Genomic DNA, 20,452 nt, shown 5'->3' with positions numbered 1-20,452 from the left:
GGCTAGAACATTAAAGATTGCAATAATATGTAGGGTGTTTGTTAGAGTTGCTAATGCAATCAACATTAAAAAGAGAGAGAGAGAGAGATCCATAATTTGAATTGAGCAACCATATATTGATGATGAAAGTTAATTCTCTAGAGTAGTCAAGTGTCCAGGATCATCACTTATTTATTTATTTATTTATTTATTTATTTATTTATTCACTCATTAGTCAGATGAGCACAGTTGTATTCAAAACTAAAAGCTTTCTCTGTGAGATGTGATAATTGTCTCCAGAGACATCTCTCCAAAAAAAATCATTCTTAGGTTTAAAGTAAATAAGAGCTTTTAAAGTTACATTCATCTTATACCAACAGACAAGGTTTCATCAAAGAAGAAAAGATCTAAAGATGGCTCTTGGGGAAATCATTTTATGCTTAATCTACATTTAATTAAACCTATTTTCTGATAATTAGTTATTGATTGTTTGTTAGCAGTTTGAAAGAACATATTCTTTCATACATATTCCAGCTCATTAATCCTAAAGGAGTTCATCCCATTTAAAGACCAAATAGATTGCTACTCATTTTCAGATTATATCACACTGAAACCGACAGTGACATTCACAAAAGTGAAATAACTTCCTAATCTGCATATCACTTTTGTGAATGTCTGTTTGGTTCACCCTATCAACTTTCCATTCCACATCCCTCCACTGACTTCTGAATCCAGCTGCAGTTGCTCAACAAAACCCTCCCTTTTTATTACTTCATGTGTTCCTAGACTGAACCTTGACGCTGGAATCAGTTCTGGCAGAAATTAAGTCCCATCCAAGTCACCTGTATTAAGAAAGTTCCCACGTCTTGGTCTTACAGCAATCTTCTAGAACATCAAGTACTCCTTAATTTGGCCAATCTATTAAAAAAAAATTCTAATAAAACATCACTTTCAAATGTTTGTGAAGTTTGGTATTAAGGATTAAGTAATACAGCAAGGGCTGAACTATTCTGCTGACTCACATGACAGCCAGATCAGGTATATATATTTGTTTCTGCCAAGAAAGTGTTAAATATCACATTCTCCCAGTAACCAGGGAACTTGGATGAAATATCTACTGTAGGATTTCCTCCCTCCCCAGCCCAAAAGTCTGCTACTCATTATTGCTGTGACTCCTGAGGGCAAAAAGACAGATCACACAATTTTAGGAACAGCTAACAATTTACCCATCTTCATAATAATAATATAGACAAAGAGTGCAAATACTTTATAAAATCATCTCTTTTTCTGATTAATTTTAGGTGTGATAGATAGATAGATAGATAGATAGATAGATAGATAGATAGATGATAGATAGATAGATAGATAGATGATAGATAGATGATAGATATAGATAGATAGATAGATAGATAGATAGATAGATAGATACCGTAGATAGATAGATGATAGAGATAGATAGATAGATAGATAGATAGATAGATAGATAGATAGATAGATAGATGATAGATAGATAGATGATAGATAGATAGATAGATAGATGATAGATAGATAGATAGATAGATAGATAGATAGATAGATGATAGATAGATAGATGATAGATAGATAGATGATAGATAGATAGATGATAGATAAATGATAGATATATAGATAGATAGATAGATGATAGATACCGTACTCTGAATTGGATAGTTGCAATTGGAATGTTTCCCTCAGATAATAAATGACCCGATCTGGTTTCTGTTGATTTTTAAAACTAAACACCTAATATGACCCTATACTTCTGTTAATAAAAAACTGTGTAGTTACTCTTTTTTCCTCTCTTATACCTATGAAGGGTCTTGTGTTTTTCTAACAATGGAGACAGACCTGGGTAACAAACATTTTATTTTTCTAGAGATGGGGAATCAGTCACTGTATTATTATTATTAAACTTTCTATACCTCTCTTCATGTGTCTCCATCCCAAAAGGCAATCTGAAACTTGCATAGCATTTAAAAAGTTTTTTCTTTTTCAAATGACTCCTACTTCTTCATTTCATCTTAAGAGTTCTTACAGAGATTAAAATTCATAGCTTTACCGTAAACTAACTTTCACCTCCTTCCCCCCACAGCCCCAGTTTTGTTTATCATTAAATCTGATGAAAGCTTCTAGAGATCTTGAAAGCTCACTCACTATTTGAAGACATTTTGATTGGCCTGGTATGGATTTGGGATTTTCCCCTCTTATAGGACACCATGCCTACATTTACTTTTTGTGAGAGTAGAAATGCTATTATCCAGGAGTGAACTACAGTCTTTGTCTCACATGAGCAACATTAGTAATCAGACCCTTCCTACAAAGTTCCATTGTCCTCTAACAATGTACCATTAAAATGGAACCATTTCACTAAAAACCATTTAAAAATCAATCCTGAAAGGACAATTTCAATGGAAGTGTTCTATAATTGTTAGCATGGATCATGGGCATTTGAGCTTTAAGAATGTAACTAAAGCACTGACCCAGAGAATCTTTAATTCTGATAATGATCTAAAAACACAAAAAACTAGAAGCTTGACTTGAAAAGTAGGTGATTGAAAATCAGTATCTAAAGAAATGAAAGTGACTTGTATATGAAGAATGATGAGACACAAATAGAAGATAACATGTTAAGGCTGAACTAGCCTACGGAGATGTGTGGCCCTGGAATACTTTTGCGCAACAATTTTGTCACATTTTAAAGAAAATCTTTACAATAATAAAAATTATGTAAAAAAAAACAGTTTTGTCAGATTTTGAGAGTCAATAAAGTCTCTAGCCCACAGGATTACAGAAAAATGCTTGAAAAAACCATGGCCAAAAACTGCTGGATTGTTTGAAAGTATGCTACAGGTTCAAACATTCCTCCTATCAAATTTTTGTTCAGATATGATGAAGCTCACTGGGTAGTCTTCACACGTCATCTTTCAGTGCAACTAATACTCCACAGGACCATGAAGGATTGCAAAAGAAAATATTTTACTTATTAATTGAAAAGCATTTATAAATTTCCGTATTTTTCGCCCTATAGGATGCACTTTTTCCCCTCCAAAAATGAAGGGGAAATGTGTGTGCGTCCTACGGGGCGAATGCAGGCTTTCGCTGAAGCCTGGAGAGCGAGAGGGGTCAGTGCGCACGGACCCCTCTTGCTTTCCAGGCTTCAGGAAGCTATCCCCCCCAGCCTGGCAAGTTCCCAGAGCGATGCCAAAGCTGCGCTCTGGGACCCGTTCTGGGGGCTGGGGTCGGGGGAAGCTCGGGCTTCCCCCGCCCCCAGCCCCGCAAGCTCTGAGAGCGATGGCGAAGGTGAGCGCATCTTTGCCAGCGCTCTCGGACCCGTTCTGGGAGCGGGGGGCAGGGGAAGCTCGGGCTTCCCCCGCCCCAGCCCCGCGCCTGGGGGAGGGAATATTTTTCCCCTTTATTTCCCCCCCCCAAAAAAAATCTAGGTGCGTCCTATGGGCCGGTGCGTCCTATAGGGCGAAAAATACGGTAGTTAATATTTTTTAAATCTCTATGTGGTATTTGTGGTACACCAGCAAATACAAAGTCAGAAAGACATAATGGGATTTTTTGATATGAGGGACAGAGTTGGCGTACTTTGCTCTTTTTCCCAGCTGAAGTGATGCAACATTAAGTGAAATCGTGCAAGTCACCAAAACAGGATATATGTCTGCATGTTAAGTGTTTTCAAGACTAAACTTGATATTCTGCACTTGAGGGCAACTGTTTCAGATTAAGAATGTTGCACAACAGAGGTCCAGACCTAAGCACTGCCCTGTGCAAACTGTGTTTGCCCTAGAAGAGGGAGGCCCAGGGACAACCAGTTCAAGAAGTTGCCCATCGTGGGGGGAAAATCATCTTCTTAGACCCCTTGATAAGCTCCTTTTAAAGTTCAAAATTAAGGGCCATCATATGGCCACCTTGAGTTATAATGCAACACACTAGATTCATCAAAATAGGTACATTGTCTCACTGTAGATGTCGTGTTAAATTAACCATTGTTTAGTATAGGATGGCGCTGTAGTCTAACCACAGAGCCTAGGGCTTGCCGATCAGAAGGTTGGTGGTTCAATCCCTGCAACAGGGTGAGCTCCCATTGTTTGGTCCCTGCTCCTGCAACCTAGCAGTTCAATAGCACATCAAAGTGCAAGTAGATAAATAGGTACCGCTCCGACGGGAAGGTAAACGGCGTTTCCGTGAGCTGTTCTGGTTCGCCAGAAGCGGCTTAGTCATGCTGGCCACATGACCCGGAAGCTGTCTGTGGACAAACGCCGGCTCCCTCGGCCTACAGAGCAAGATGAGTGCCGCAACCCCAGAGTCGTCTGCGACTGGACCTAATGGTCAGGGGTCCCTTTATCTTTACCTTTTAGTACAGGATATGCATTGCATGTTAATCAGCATTAGCTTTAGCCAGTGTTTCAAAGCAGCTTTGAATGCAGCTTAAAAGCTGGATCACAATTTTATTATTCATTAAGACATTTTTACCTATGGTTAACCCAAAAGAAGCAATCACGATTCATGTCAACAAGGGAAGAAGGCAGAGAGCACAGGAGCCTGCTTCACATCTCTTACACCAGGCTCTTGTGTTAATAGCATGCAAGTAATAAATTAGCTATGCCTTCCAGATTATGCATTTTCTTTATGGCCCACATCTACACTCTTGTGTCAGAGTACAGTATCCCTTTAAATTTTCTGCCTCTTTACTGCAGCCAAATCCTCAAGCATCAGAGATTTGCTGCACTCAGTTTTTTTTCTGTCTCACAGCAAAACAGGAAAAAGATAAAAACAACCAGAGAGAACACTCAGTTACCAGTTTGTTAACCCAAAAGCTTAGCAGGAGACACTAAAATGAATAAGGTGTGGATAGAGTGAGCAACAACATTCCAAAGAACAGCATTTTAAACAGAAGCAGGGGAGCAAATATACCCAGAGGAAATTAATGTGAGAAGGAAGAAAGATGGAAAGTATACCCCATAACCCTGCAGTCTGCCCACAACTGGCTGGTCTATGTGGTCCACACTGTGTACGCTTGCCATAAAAAACAACAGTTTGTACACACACAAAATGCATTTGTTACATCAAAATGCTGTCCTGACCTGCAGCTTAAGAAACTGTGGATCCACAAGCACATTGTGGACATTTACCCATTGTTGTCCAAACCTTGATTGATTACAAACATCATATTCTCCCTAACTGACCAGAGTACAGCCAAAGAACAGCTCAATTGGTTAGCTAAAGTGCCCAAGAATGTTAAAAGCAGGCGGGGTGCTACACAGTTATTCATAAAGACTTTCTTCTGTCTTTTAGCCAATGATTAAAAAGGTGCTGTCTATTTCTGCCCATTGCAAGAGTTTCTATACTTCCCTTGCCAGTTAAAGCAATTTGGCTCCATTTGGCCATGGCAGTGTTATTCTCCTGCACAGGTGGACATGGATTTTTACAACCTGAAAAAAAATCAATGGGCAAGGACATTACTTTTGACAATATGGAAATAAGCATTATTATATTACTGTTTAGTAAATTAAAGTTTCAATCTTAGGGTTGTACTGCTGTTTAATACTGCCTCAGGCGTCTCCCTATCTACCCTCATGGTGCCATATCATAAAACACGCGGCTACAGGCCTGCTAAATGATGTAATGGCAACATTTAATACACAGGGTAATACAGGGGGGATATTTCCTGGCACAATAAGCACATACGTATGCCAAGTTTTAATCCTTAGATTTCAGAGGATCTCTGCAGGTAAATCTCTGCACAACTGATGGAAGTTCTTCAAAGCTTTATGAGATCATTCTTGCATTAAAACACCAGTGTTGCAAAAGACTTTCCCCCCCAATAATAGGGTAGGATGCACTGAAGAAAACAATGAACAGTCTCTTGCTTGTTCAGTGAAATGCCGATGGAAGACAAATGTCAGAGCAAAGGAAGCCAAAATGGTGCCCAGGTGTTGATGGAATACCATTTCCATCATCCCTGGTCAATGGTCAAGCTGGCTGGGGATGATGGGAGCTAGAGTCCCACAATATCTGAAAGCTCCATGTTGGCTACATGCACTTTGGAATCACTGGTGGATTAACCTGGATGGCATTCTATTTTCTGAAGTCTGATTTTCATCCCAAAAGAAAAAGAAAATGAATAAATGTCAAAGTATTTGTTTTATTAAGCAGTTAGACACATAACTGGTGATTCCACAGAACAGGACATGGGGATGTCCTAGAGAGGCCATCTCTGAGCAACAGGATGACACAATCAGGCTGTCACTGACATTCAGTACCACAACTAGCCTGAACACTCCAAGAATAAGCTACTGGGTGTTTTGGAAGGGCTTGAATTACCCAACATGCAGGTTATTCCTAGGGAAAAAGTGGTGCTGTCACATAGAAGATTACTAGGGAATAACAAGCTGTTAGATGTTACCAGGAAAGGTACTGAAGCCTTGGCATTATGGGCTTGTTCCACAATGGCGGCCTGGTGCAGAGGTGTTCTGGAGAGGGTTGGGAAAGCTAAGCTGTGCATGTGTTTCAGCGGGGTACAAAAGTGAGCTGCACCCCAAGATAATTGAGTCCATTTCTTAAATATGATTCATGGATGATTCATATTCAGGTATGGGAATACGGCACAATGGTCAACCCCATCACTTTATTCAGTTCACCCTGAGTTTTTCCTGCTCTCATTATGAGCCATGTTCTTTCTATTGACATCTTCTGCACCAACCCACTTATGTAATAATCCCCTGACTAATCAGTTATGAGTAAAAGCCACCCATGAAGAACCTGTTTCGCTGACAACACATGCCAACCAAAAGAGTGTCCCTAAGTGTTGGGTAGCGTGGGAAAATTCAGCTAGCCAGAACCCTCTGTCCACCAAGGAAAGACATTGCCAGCACATCTTGCAACCACCAAGTATGCAATCCAGCCAAATTTAAATGGTTTTGGTTTAAATATGATTTCAAATGGGAGGCATAGTCATGGCCACAGAGGTTTTCCCTGACCTTTTCTAGACCAGTTTTTGCATGTGCATCTTTTGGGCCAAGAACAAAGATGCAAATTTGCTTTAATGTCTCACATCTGATTAGAAACACTACTATAAACTAATCCTTAAAATAGGTATACCACCCTTCAGAAATGCTTCTCAGTGGTTTACATAAAATTAAACAAAGCAAAAACTAGGCATTGCTCTACTTTTGTTGACCCTCTAGATGAGTTTGATGTATAGAACATTCTTCAGATTCTTTCTCCTTTCTATAATGTATACACTGGAGTCTTAAGAAGTACCACAAATACCCACGTCCTATGTATACAACACCCTATGTATCCACCTTCCTTTGTTTATTAGGGAGGTTCATACAGGGTTTTCTTCCATACCTTAAGAGAAGCTCATTAAAATGAAAATTGTTACATAGCCTACTGTGCATCCAAAGACAGGCTGTGCTGTAACATGACTGCAAGAGAAAACAAAATCTCCCAAGGTGCCCTGTTCAGTAATGTAATGCTCCTGTATCAGAGCTTACACTTAAGGAATTCTGCCTGGAATTCCCAAACAACCTTCAGGCTTTATGTAATCACTGCTAATTGCACTAACCTTGGGTTTCTAGTGGAGTGATATATAGCTAACGAAATGGCAGCTGCTTCCCAGATAATAAATAATAACAATTGAAGCAACAACAGCAAGTCATTATTGAGTCTATGTAGACTGCTCGTACCACACACCCATATAAAACAAAGCTTTATAGAATATCTAGTTTTAATTGTGGCTCTAAATTATAACTTCAAATACTACAGGCATCTAGGAATATCCATTCCAGTTTAGCAGTGTTTTCAATAGATGGATAACCACATTACATAGATTGTGGTTTAAAGTTCGTGGTTTACATAACAATCCAGAGAGCAGAGCAACAGTTTTCATGTGTTAGAGTTCTGTGTATAGAAACAGTTATCCTGAGATAACTGAATGCAAATATTTGATTTGGGGAATACTTCAATAATGTACAGTTAGTGTGGAAATAACACGTGAACAACAAATTTAATGTTCTTTTTCCAAAGTTATTTTATTGGACCAGTTGGGAATTATTTCAAAGACACAACAACTCAACGGCACATCCCTCTTACATAAATATAGATTTTAGGGGGTGGGGAATAAAGACACAGAACTGTATTATTTTTTATTATTACCTTTGCCCGAAAACCATAAAGGCAAGAGTCAGAAATGTTCTTTTCCACTATCTTCCACATTCTCTTTCAACTCTATGTGCGTTCAGTGATGCGTTCTGCAATCTGTTGATAGTTTTGTTGGCATCCTATGTAAAAAAAATCATGAGGTTTTGTGTCTTGGTTCAATGTGTTTTGTGATGCTAGCAAGCACCACTTTTGTGATTTTTTACTATCAGAAGTTATGATTTGACAGTAGCTTTCTGGAGACCATGAAAATTCAAGAAAATCTGTTTTGAAGATTTTACCGGATCTGGATTTAACCTGAACCCTATAAAAAGTAAAGAATATGCATATCTGTCTCTCTGGGGTGACATGGGGGCGGGGGAAGCAGCCAGGAAGGGATGGTGCCCATAGCACACTATCCCAATTCCATATGCCCATATTTACCCACAAGCTCCAAAAGACCGACTACCCCCCCCCCAAATCTAAAAGTGACTAAGCTCCTATCTGTATTGTGGAGTGCTATCACACATTGTTTGTCGGAACTGTTGTTGTTTGGGGGTGGAGAAACCCACACAGTTAAAACAAAGAGCACAGAGGGGCAACAGACACTTGATGTCTAAGTAGCGATTTTCTGGTCCGTGCATCTTGCAGCTGTTCCAAGAGTAGGTGGAAGCACAAAAGGCGTCATGAAGCTGTTCGTGGGATGAACAGGAGAAAGCAGGAAAATGAGAAAGGAACGAAGAGCTGAGAGGAGAGTAGGAGGAATGAAAGCAGGGTGTGGGCAGGAAGGAGGAGTTGACGTGATAAAGCATGAAAGGGTAAGCCTTTTAAAAGGGGGAAATGTGGCATACATCCGAAGAGGCTTCAGTAACAGTTGCTATGGAAACCATAACTTTCAATCCTGCAGCTCAAGTTTAGGAGTAGCTCAATAAGATTTATGTGTGCTTGAGTGCTATCTTGAGTAGAGAAACTCTAAGAAGAGGAGCAGTGTCCCTGAAGGGATGTTTCTGTGGAAAAATACGCAAACTATCACGCAAACCATTATTTTCATTACCATACAACAAGCAAATAGGCCTCATCTGCACTATACATTTAAAGCAGTACCATGCCACGTTAAATAGTCATGGCTCCCTGAACCCCAAAGAATCATTTTGTTTAAGCCAACATCCTTTTCTTTAAAAAACAACAACAACTTGGCTCAATTAGACTCTGACCAACAGATTGGGTGCCCTTTCAAATTTCAACAGGGGAGGCCAAAGTGATTGGGGAAAGGGAAAGATTCTCAGCAAGGTAAAGGCCAGATCTTGAACATATTCAAAAAAACAACTTCAAGAACTCAGGTCCAACAGTCACCCCTTAATAATAATAAAAAAGCCAAGAAGCAGCAAATGTCAAAATACACTTGTCAGTGGCAAACATATACTTTATTCTGTAGACTCCTGCTCGAGTCCAAAGAAAGAAGCAGTCAGCGGTTCTTAACTCTCATTGGGTTTTAGAGGCAGCAAGCAGTCCTGCCACTTCTGCAGGCCCCTGACTTAAGTTACCAGCCTTTGCCTTGATCTACTTGTGCTGGGCTTCTGTGTGCTTCTGAAACTTGATGAAAGCACAGGAATGTGGTTCTACTCTTCTGCGCAGGTGAGCAGCGAGCTCTTGTATCTTCAGTCGCACAGAACTTTGGAGGCACTCGGAAGCAGCAAAACCAATGTCAGAGGCAAGATCCTGCCCCTCAAACAAGTTGGGGAAGGGGCAAGAGTCAGGAGCAACCACAAATTTTGCTTGATTATCAAGAGCAGTCAAAATATGTGAGCTGGCAAACAATTAGGTACTCTTGATGTGTATGGGGAGCAGAAGAAAAACACAAGTAGTATGAAACGTTGGAGGGGAAGAAATAGCCTCCCCTCTCCCCATGGCATCCATGTTCATCTCTCAGAGAGGGCTCGTTCAAAAGCACTCTGTGCTTGGGGAAAGCTGTCACAGCCACTCCCAGATTCCAGACCCCACAAATGGATCTGCAAGCAAGAAGCTGGTGAAATGTGGCCTTGACATGGACAGGCAACTGATTTAGAGGTGGTTGATCCTTGCCATTTTTATTACAGTAGGGGCAATACATCCCCCCCCAAAAAAATTCATAATATCCCCAAAACATTTTCCCTATAAACATTTTCCCCAAGACTATAATCCTTTGTACATGTCCTTGTATATAAACTGTGGGGGTGGGCATGAATCAGTGCAACCTATTCCCAAGTAAACAAAGATCACACAAATAGTTTTCAGGAACCCATTTAAATATGATTAACCCAGAACATCTCAAAAGGCATTGGAAAGGGGCAATTTATTACTTTATTATAAAACAAAATGCATTGCCAGTCATATCTTATTGTTCAGGGAACTGAAATCCAAAACTCACCACTTGTACAATTTTACAAGTAGGTAACGTAATATATGTGTGTGTGTGCTCATTTGGTAAGAAATGAGGGAAAACCTGAGTAGATGGATAAAAACAAGACGTTTGGGGTTTTATCATTTGTTTTTTCATTGATTTTTAAATTCAAAAAATATAAATACTGTATACTTGCTTTGACTTATAAATTTGGTTGCATATGAACATATAACCTATAACAATAAAATAAAAGTCAAAATAAAGAAGATCTACAATAAATGCAATATATTAATTATTATAGAAACCAAGGCTACAGTCCTACACAAAAATTAAATGTCACTGTACTTAGTGATGTTTTCTTTTGAATAAACAAACATAGATCATAAATTCACTGTCAGAAACTACAAACTCCTAACACGAAGCTATACCTTTCAGCTTAACATGCCTCCTGTTCTCCTGACCTTCTAAGTTTCTATAGCTACAGCTGGATTACAGAGAGACTTCTTCAAGCCTGCACATGAAGTATCTGTGTGCAAACGAAATCCCTTATATTCTCTCCCCCCACCAACTGCACTATGCATTGCACATAAAATGCTGATGAACAAAAATAGCACAAGTAAAAATGTGCAGCCTGTATCCAAGGCTTTCCTTGCTCTTCTTCACTCTGAAGCCCTCCAAAACTTCTCCAGAAAACTGGAGGGCCCCTCCAGAACAGATCTTGAAGGCAAATGGGGGAGGAGAGGAAAGTGAAGTCTCGAAGTGCACACCCACCTGCACAACACTGGATTTCACCCACATTTTAAAATAGAATGCCCTACATATGTTGAGACTGTTAACAGAGCAACACTCTTTCCTCTGTCCAAGGGAGAACAGAAACCAATGTGCAAGGTTTAAATCAAAGTTAACCATTCCTCCAAATGAGAAAGATCCTCTTTGAGGAGAGAGCAGTGAGTCACTTGTTCCTTAACAAGCTTTGCAGAAGTACCCAATGTTGTTTACCTATGCTCATATGAATATTGCCATAGCAAAAGATAAATCCTTCGCTTGCAAAACAAACAGCTAAAATGGAGCGAAGCAGAGGAAGGATATACGCAAAATGAGTGATAAATGCAAACACATCCAAATTCCTTGATTGAGCAGGCCTGGCAATTCTCCCATCTGTTTTGCACAGTACAACAGTGGCTGGGGCCCATCGAGACTAGTAAGGCAGAAGGCAGGGAAACTAGTGGTAGGCGGAGCCAGAGCGAATTAATTCAAGTTTTGTCCCCATCTTCCTCCCTGCAGAGTTCTACAGGGACAACACTGAAGCTAAGAAACATGAGGAAGCTTACAGGCATTGCCACCTCCTGGGTTGGTTCTCAGTAAGAGGTTAGGCAGCTGGAGGCTGGCTGAGGGCAGAATGAGGTTGGTGGTGGGTCATTATCCCATGTGCCCTAATGGACAAACTGGGGTAACTGTGACACTCAGCCACAGGGCTACTTTCTCATGAAAAAAAGTTGGCCTATTGTCCGGGTCAAGTCTTCTCTGAATGCTCTAAGGCACGTGTGGATTTGTGTCTCATTTTAATACAGAAAACTGAACTGCATGTGTAAAGCAGTATACGGATTGTCTCCATTCATTAACATCAATTGAAAAATTATTATTAATCTGGGAGTTGGTGGGGCAGTGCCCCATTTGCCACAATAGAGCAGCCTGCATTAGCACAGTGCAAGTTTTACATGGTTATAATCAAGGAGCAGTGTGCAGGAGGGATTTCCCTGAGGATCATTTCAGCTTCGCCCATGCTGGGGTTCTTAACAGTAAAGATGACAGCAAGTGTCATTCAACCTTCTTGAATCATTTATCTTAGTGCTGAAGTGTTATTGAAAACGTTTCTGCCAGTTTCAAAAACACAGGAAGAAGAGATCTAATCAGAGACTAGGAAGCAGTAGTATGTACATGCAAACGTTAAAGCGGCAAGTGATCCCCTGGCAAAACACCTAAGTGCCAGTCTCCTGTTTGATAAGTACCTGTTTTTCAGCTGGGTTCGATGCCATAATGGTCACATATTGTTTTTAATGACGTGGTTACTTTTAACATAAAAACTCCAGATTCTTGCAAGTTTGTGTGAATTTATCCCCAGTGTAATCCTCAGACAAGTTAACAGCTGTGGTTTTATTGTGACCCAAAAGCTCTGTAATCTCCAAGCATTCCTTTAATATATCATTGAGTGTAAGAGCAAGTCAATTTTTGTTTTAATACGAGAACAAAGAAGGTTCCAGAACTGGGTACCACAGTCTGCTGCCAGGTATGCAAGGGTTCCGTTCCCCCCACCCTGTTTAATATAAGCAAGTCTCTTCCTGCATTACATGCTAAGCAAAAAGCAAGGCTTAATTTGAGTGACTGTTTTATGCTTGAAATATACTGTATATCAGGTATATCAGTGTGTGTGTGTGTGTGTGTGTGTACACACACACACACACACACACACACAGTATATACTGTATATCAGTTATATCAGTTATATTTTCAGTCTGAGGGCCATGTTCCCTTGTGGGAAACCTTCCAGGGGTCACATGACAGTAGGGGTAGAAGGGGAAGATAAGACAGAGCCCTGGATGTGACTCTTTCATTTGTACAGTAGGGTACATTCCACCCAGGCAAAAGTCAAAGATTGGTACACACACACACACACACTCATACCCACATTTCTCCATCCATGCAAGCAAATGGCATTATCACAGTTCATGGATTGATCTCAGCTAAGCAAAAGCACTTAAGGAGGTCAGTAAGGGGTGTGGCTTGAGATGGTGTGATCTAGGGAGAGCCACATAGGAAGACCTGGAGAGCTGCATTAGCCCCCACACCTGAAGTTCCCCACCCCAGCTGAATAGTCGAAAGCAAGTCATGCTATGATCAACAGGGCTTCTCCCAGGAAACTACGCATACAGGATTGCATCCTAAGCCACAGAACTAATTTTAGTGCTATTTCTGCCTAGCACATCTAGGTTCATTACAAAAGGAAATAATGGATTCTGTCAGAGTCAAACATAGGTCAGCAATAAAAAAACCCAAGGTGTAAGTACAGTTAATTATTCAAAGAAACCATAATAGTGCATGACTAGTGATCACAGCAACTCTTCCCAGTAGGTACTGCTCCAATGAGGCAGTTGCAAGGACTAAAGGTCCCCATCTTCCCACCACTCTCTAAGGCTCCTCCTCTCAAGGCTATTTCCCACGCAGTCACAAACTATGTCTGTGCACAACCGAAAAGAGCTCTGCTCTCTTCATTTCTCTGCATGTTCTAGGAGACATGGGGGGAAGAGAGCTGGTTGCAGCAGGAGGGGGAGACTCCCTGGATTCTTCAGCAGCCTGTCTCAACTCTTGCCTCTTGGCCACCCTCCTCTCCAGCCATGAGTCTAAACTGCTCTCTGCCACAGTCTCTTTCTGCTCACTAAACCCTGTTACCTCTTCTGTTTCCAACACCTCCTCCTCCCAGTCTGCTCCTTCTTCTTCCTCTGACCACACATCATTGCCCCACCACCAATCCCCTGGCTCTGAGCCTTCTTCTCCTGGGAGTTCCCCAGCTGGTGTCTCCCACCATTCCTCTGCATCCAGCAAGTCCATGACAGATTCATGCCTGTGAGCTTTCATATCTCTGGTTATTTAAGTACCTGCTGGTAGCCTCTCTAAACTATGGATTAGTTGGAAGCTACATGTTCATTTTATGAATAAAGCTCAATTCACACGTGCAGAACATGATGTGTCCAACACTTGCTGTTCAACATGGGAATTAATGCCACTGATGAGTACAGTGGAACCTCTACTTACCACCATAATCTGTTCCGGTGGCCCATCCTTTAGGCAAAACAGGTCACTGGTAGAAGCACCATTGTGCACATGTGCAGACGGCGACAGCCACTTCTGCACATGCATAAACGGCAGAAGCCGCTTCTGCGTGTGCGCAAATTGTGGCAAACCTGGTATTTACCATATTTTTCCGTCTATAAAATGCCCCCATGTATAAGATGCCACCTATTTTTGGGGACTCAGATTTAAGAAAATGGGGGGAGATGGCCCCGTGTATAAGACACCCCCTAATTTCTGACATTATTTTTTAGGAAAAAAACCTAGTTTTATAAACGGAAAAATATGGTACTTCCGAGTTTGCCGTGGTCACGAATTCGATTGGGCCCAAGTAGAGGCGGTCGTAAGTAGAGGTTCTACTGTATTGTGTTGTATGAAGTGTAAGAGGATATGAAAGCCTTACCTTTGGTTTGATCTATAATGGCTCTCTTATATATTAATGCAGTCAAGGAATCATAGTTGCGGTCACTGAACAAGGGACGCGTATGTGAGAACTCAATCTCATGTGCTGGAGAAATGGAACTCTTCCCTGTTGACTCTTAGGAAAGGCACACACAATACAGAAAGAGGGTATTGTGAACAATAGAACACATGAACCATATCTCTCCCCAACACTGCAGTCCATCTCTTCACCCATTGATTCATACTGATAAAGGAGCACCAGTGAGTTTTCAGACTCAGGTGCACCACAAAAAAAGATTGGTTTCCACTTTATCACCAAGAGTGAAGAAAGCCAGTCTCAACTTCCGGCTTCCCCGTCTGAGAAGAGCACACAATCCTCTAGTATCCAATCAAAAACACACTCATCCATGTTGTTCCTTACCTTGAGCCTCTTTACATTAGAAGGCGGTGGGGAGCAGAGAACTCTGTGTATGGAAACAACATTGCATTCATTCATTTGTACGTTATATCATAGCAGCAAGCTGAAGCTACCAGATAAAGAAACACTAGGATTCCATTCCTACATCTGTTTGAAGGAATGAGGTCTAAAAGATTAGCCTGCTACACTACTCTACAAAGATAGATTTATAGGATACAAATACACAAAGCATCTACTTATGTACTGTAAAAATTTGCAAGACTGGACCACGCTGAACATGTATACAGTACACATACTTCTGAAACCCAATACACTGAACAGGCTGGTACATTTTAATTTTCAATAACAATGCTGCAACATATTTCCCCTGAAGCTTCTTCTTATATATTCATATTTACTAAACACACTATACATATGCATTGCATCATCTGCAACTAATACGTTCCTTAAACAAAGCAAGCTGCACTTGTGGGGGGGTGCACAATGCAGAACACAGCATGCAGCAGACTTACAAAATGTAAATTACAGCAGAACTACGTTACCTTCTTAAACTACATACCCACTTAAAGACAGACATTAAATTCTGACTTGTTTTTTAGTTTGTCAAGTAATTTGGCATGTCTTAGCAGCACTGAGTATTTCCACAGAGAAGTGTTCTTTCCAAGCAAGAAAGAGAGAAGTTATGTTAATTTTCAAATCCTATTACTTTCCATGGCATCCATCTACAGCTATTTAAAATGCATTCACTGACACAATGTAACTGATCTGACAAGAAAGCTGGAGAGCAATTTAAAAGAAAAAGGGGAAAAAACTCAAGTGAAACTAATTTTTCCACGTTGATGGGATTCTGTTGTCACAACAAACAGCTTACAAGTTTTACATAGCATGCAGCACGATCCTATACATACTTACTCTGAAGTAATTCCCTCTGAATTAAATGGGGCTTATTCCTTGACAAGGCTTACAGCCAAAAAGCTGAGAACTTTCTAAACCATCCGTGTTTCGGGGTCTTTGTGCTGGCTGTATTTGTGATTTTTAAAAATCCTCACGAAAGCAGGATGAATTATGCAGAGCACCCCAGATATACAGTGTCGTCCAATCAAACCATCAAAACTCACTACATCCATATTTACATGTGTCCAATCATTGACCGGGAAGAAATCTCTGGAAATTGACTACATAAGCATTGGTTCCTTAGCAATATGTCACCTACATCCGCCTCCTGCCTGAGTTATGAGTATTTGAACCTAAACACTATTCACCAAATATGACCAAGGATGCAGTCTATAAACAAAAGCAACCCTCTCCCCTTCTCCAACGGGACAGGACATCGCAAGCAGCTTGCAGCAGTACTAGCGGTGTGGCAATGTCGCAAAACGAGGGGACCATAACACACAAGCACATCAGTGACTCCACCACACGTTTAAGAGGCACACTCCACATTACACTGGCTAGCTCCTATGGACAGTTTATTGGCTTTGATCTCAAGAGCATTTGAGATGCAAATGAGAGGTTGGGGAAAGGATTATTCTGTGTGTGTGTGTGTGTGTGTTGGGGGGGGTGTACCAAAATCCCTCTGATCCATCTGTGCCATTATACCCTTTCTGGGAGAACAAACGATTATCTTCCTTTCTTCCTCCTTGCCATTGTGCGAATGTTTTCCTTGCAGCTGCACACACACCGGCCGCATCGCGCCAGAGGCACAGCAGCCAGAGGTTATCCCAAAGCTTTATCCAGCTTCCTAATCCCTGGACGGCGAGAATGTAACATCGGGTCTGAGCGCAGAAGATTACACTCAAGCGGAGAGACAGACAGACAGACAGACAGACAGACACCCCCTCCCTCCAAGCTGATGTTCACAACAGAGCGATGGCCCCTCGGGTAGCAGAGTGTCGGGGGGTGGAAAGGAGCTTCTACTGCTCGTAGGAACAAGCACTAGCCCAGTGGGCCGTCTCTCTCGCACGCCCTCTCCTCGGCCCTCCTCGCACCAAAGCAGTCCCCATTCCGACGACCGCCTGTCCATTCATTGTGCCTGAGAAATGCGCACAGCGCAGGGCTCCAGTCTCGCTCCTACCGGCTCGAGGCACTGGCGAGAGGAGACGGGGACCCCGGCGGGGAAAGGACAAGGAGGGAGAGAGGGGGCGTCTCTCTCCGCATCTCCATTTCTCCCGCTTCCACAGCAGCCAGCCAGCCCTCCATTCATTCCGTCCGCCTCATAAGCCAAAGGGACGTTACTTACCAGCACTCGGGGCGCCCCGGCCGAGCGCCGCAGCCCACAGCGGCGGCGGAGGCGAGGCAAGGGAGCAGCGCGCTCGAGAAGGGCAGGCGCTCACGATGGCTCCTTTCCCGCTGCAGTGCCAGGGTCGCCAGTGCCGCCGCCGCCGCGCTCAAGACGAGCCCATTCTGCCAATAGCGGCCGCTGCCATATTGTTACCGCAAGCGCTGCGGTGGGCGGGGCCTGCCGGTTCCTTGGAAACCGAGCTCCATTGGCTGCGCCGCGGGCCAATCTAACCGACGCGGCCCAATGAGCCGAGCCGGCGGCGAACAGCGGGGCGTTTGGAGTTAGGAGCACGGCAGGAGTGGACAATAGCAGGCGCACGCGGGGAGCCAAGTGGAGCGGGGGGGGGGGGAGGTGGCAGGAGAATAGGCGCCTCCGACCACCGGAGCGGTCGCTGAGGGGGCGCTGGGCGAGAAGCGCGTCAGCTACGTTCCAAAGGCGCGCGCGCAGCTCTCTCTCGCGCGCGCTACCTGCGAAAGCGGCCCTCTTTCTTTCCTTCAGGGCCAGTGACGCTAACCCAGTTGGGCTGCCAATCTGATAGAGAGTTGCCCAACCAGGAGAGAGACCTGGGTTAAATTAACGCGGGCCGAGGGAGAATGCTAAGTGATTGGCTATTGACCGAGGGGGGGATTAAAAAAAGGGTGGGTTATCCCACCCACTTGGGCAAGGGTACAGACGTTTAGCCTGTAACACGTGGATAGAAGGAATGCTTCCACTTTTTCTTTTCTTTTTAAGTGGAGGCTGGGTGGGATACTGTTAGCCCCGTTGAACTGGTAGAGCAATAAACTGCGCAGTTGCTGGGAACTTTTTTCATGTAGAAAATGCTGTCTCGGTAATTGACCACTGTAACTTTTCCCCCCAGGTCCAGTAATTGCTCCCGTCTCTTTTTCATTTCCCTCTATACTGGCTCTTCTATATCCCACCGCTGTGTGTGTTTGCCAATTCAGGAAAGTTTATAAGGCGCTTGCAATGTATTTTAGGTCCCTCTTGTAACCAGTTTGAGACTCGTTTCTCTTTGAAGGGAGACTGAGGAAAGTACAAAGTTGCCATTCTTGTAAGTAAATATTAGCACCTTCGAAGACTGCAGTCTATGAAAGCTTATACCATAAGAAACATGTTCCAGGCATGCTTACATTCTGGTACGCACAAAGCACTGCAGCTTCAATAACATGCTTCAATACACTTTTACCGTAACAGACTTAACAGGGCCTCTGGAGATTTTTGTAAGTACTATTTAAGAGTGAAATAAAGAAAGCAAAAACTTGTGTTCAGACGGAATTGAGTAATGTTTATTGAACACTAGTGTAACAAGGCATATTCTTCACAAAACCCAAAATATTTGACATGATAACAATGTATCTCTAATATTTAATTTTGTTTTGTTAACTTTATAGTGTTGTGGCACACACCCTTTGGAATTCCCTCCCCTTATTAAACATTGGACGGGTGACATCCCTGTTCTCTTTTTGGTGCCTATTGAAGACCCTTCTCTTCCAACAAGACTTTTAAGCGGAGATCTTTTCAAGATTTCATCAAGTTTTCTGTGCTGTCTCCTAAAATGAGTTGCTGATTGTTCCCTGAATGTAAGGATGAGACTACACATTGTGTGCAAATATAAGTAACCTAACCCAACTGGTTAGGGGACGCGGGTGGCGCTGTGGGTATAACCTCAGCGCCTAGGGCTTGCCGATCGCATGGTCGGCGGTTCGAATCCCCACGGCGGGGTGAGCTCCCGTCTTTCGGTCCCAGCTCCTGCCCACCTAGCAGTTCGAAAGCACCCCTAAGTGCAAGTAGATAAATAGGTACCGCTTTATAGCGGGAAGGTAAACGGCGTTTCCGTGTGCTGCGCTGGTACCGGCTCGCCAGAGCAGCTTCATCACGCTGGCCACGTGACCCGGAAGTGTCTCTGGACAGCGCTGGCCCCCGGCCTCTTAAGTGAGATGGGCGCACAACCCTAGAGTCGGACACAACTGGCCCATATGGGCAGGGGTACCTTTACCTTTACCTAACCCAACTGGTCCGTTCCTGTATGGAAAAGCAGGTTTGAGAGAGCATGGTGCTTTTCTGTTGCAACAGCCACTCCCCAACACACTGCCTACTTCAACAAGATTCCAGATGACCAGTTTCGTCACACAAATAAGACAGCAGAAGCAGATTCCTATTCCACCTGGAATGTCCCCTCCTCGTCCACCTGGCCAGGATCGTTATCATAGAATCATAGAGTTGGAATAGACCACAAGGGCCATCGAGTCCAACCCCCTGCCAAGCAGGAAACACCATCAGAGCACTCCTGACATATGGTTGTCAAGCCTCTGCTTAAAGACCTCCGAAGTAGGAGACTTCACCACACTCCTTGGCAGCAAATTCCACTATCGAACAGCTCTTACTGTCAGGAAGTTCTTCCTAATGTTTAGGTGGAATCTTCTTTCTTGTAGTTTGGACCCATTGCTCCGTGTCCGCTTCTCTGGAGCAGCAGAAAACAACCTTTCTCCCTCCTCTATATGACATCCTTTTATATATTTGAACATGGCTATCATATCACCCCTTAACCTCCTCTTCTCCAGGCTAAACATGCCCAGCTCCCTTAGCCGTTCCTCATAAGGCATCGTTTCCAGGCCTTTGACCATTTTGGTTGCCCTCCTCTGGACACGTTCCAGTTTGTCAGTGTCCTTCTTGAACTGTGGTGCCCAGAACTGGACACACTACTCCAGGTGAGGTCTGACCAGAGCAGAATACAGTGGCACTATTACTTCCCTTGATCTAGATGCTATACTCCTATTGATGCAGCCCATAATTGCATTGGCTTTTTTAGCTGCCGCGTCACACTGTTGGCTCATGTCAAGTTTGTGGTCAACCAAGACTCCTAGATCCTTTTCACATGTACTGCTCTCAAGCCAGGTGTCACCCATCTTGTATTTGTGCCTCTCATTTTTTTTTTGCCCAAGTGCAATACTTTACATTTCTCCCTGTTAAAGTTCATCTT

General features: G+C 42.8%; 1 protein-coding gene and 1 long non-coding RNA gene across 8 annotated transcripts in view; one reads left to right on the top strand and one right to left on the bottom strand.

Moving 5' to 3' along the window:
- TIAM1 (TIAM Rac1 associated GEF 1) overlaps positions 1 to 17,449 on the bottom strand; it is a 188,159-nt gene extending 170,710 nt beyond the window's left edge. For 5 of the 7 annotated variants that reach the window (XM_081199520.1, XM_081199518.1, XM_081199512.1 and 2 more), the window contains exon 1: positions 16,104 to 16,212. The gene's annotated coding sequence lies outside the window, so the exon portion shown is untranslated. Of the gene's footprint in view, positions 1 to 16,103; positions 16,214 to 17,430 lie in introns of those variants that run through there. The other 2 variants (XM_081199515.1, XM_081199513.1) reach the window with 2 other exon arrangements.
- LOC308589955 lies at positions 6,374 to 9,317 on the top strand. Its single transcript, XR_014009579.1, has 2 exons — positions 6,374 to 6,417; positions 8,797 to 9,317. It is a non-coding gene; the product is annotated as an uncharacterized lncRNA (long non-coding RNA).
- Positions 17,450 to 20,452: the final 3,003 nt, after the last annotated feature.

Source organism: Podarcis bocagei (assembly GCF_964188305.1).
Source record: "Podarcis bocagei genome assembly, chromosome: 6".
Lineage (NCBI taxonomy): Eukaryota > Metazoa > Chordata > Lepidosauria > Squamata > Lacertidae > Podarcis > Podarcis bocagei.
This window is presented reverse-complemented; position numbering and strand designations above follow the sequence as displayed.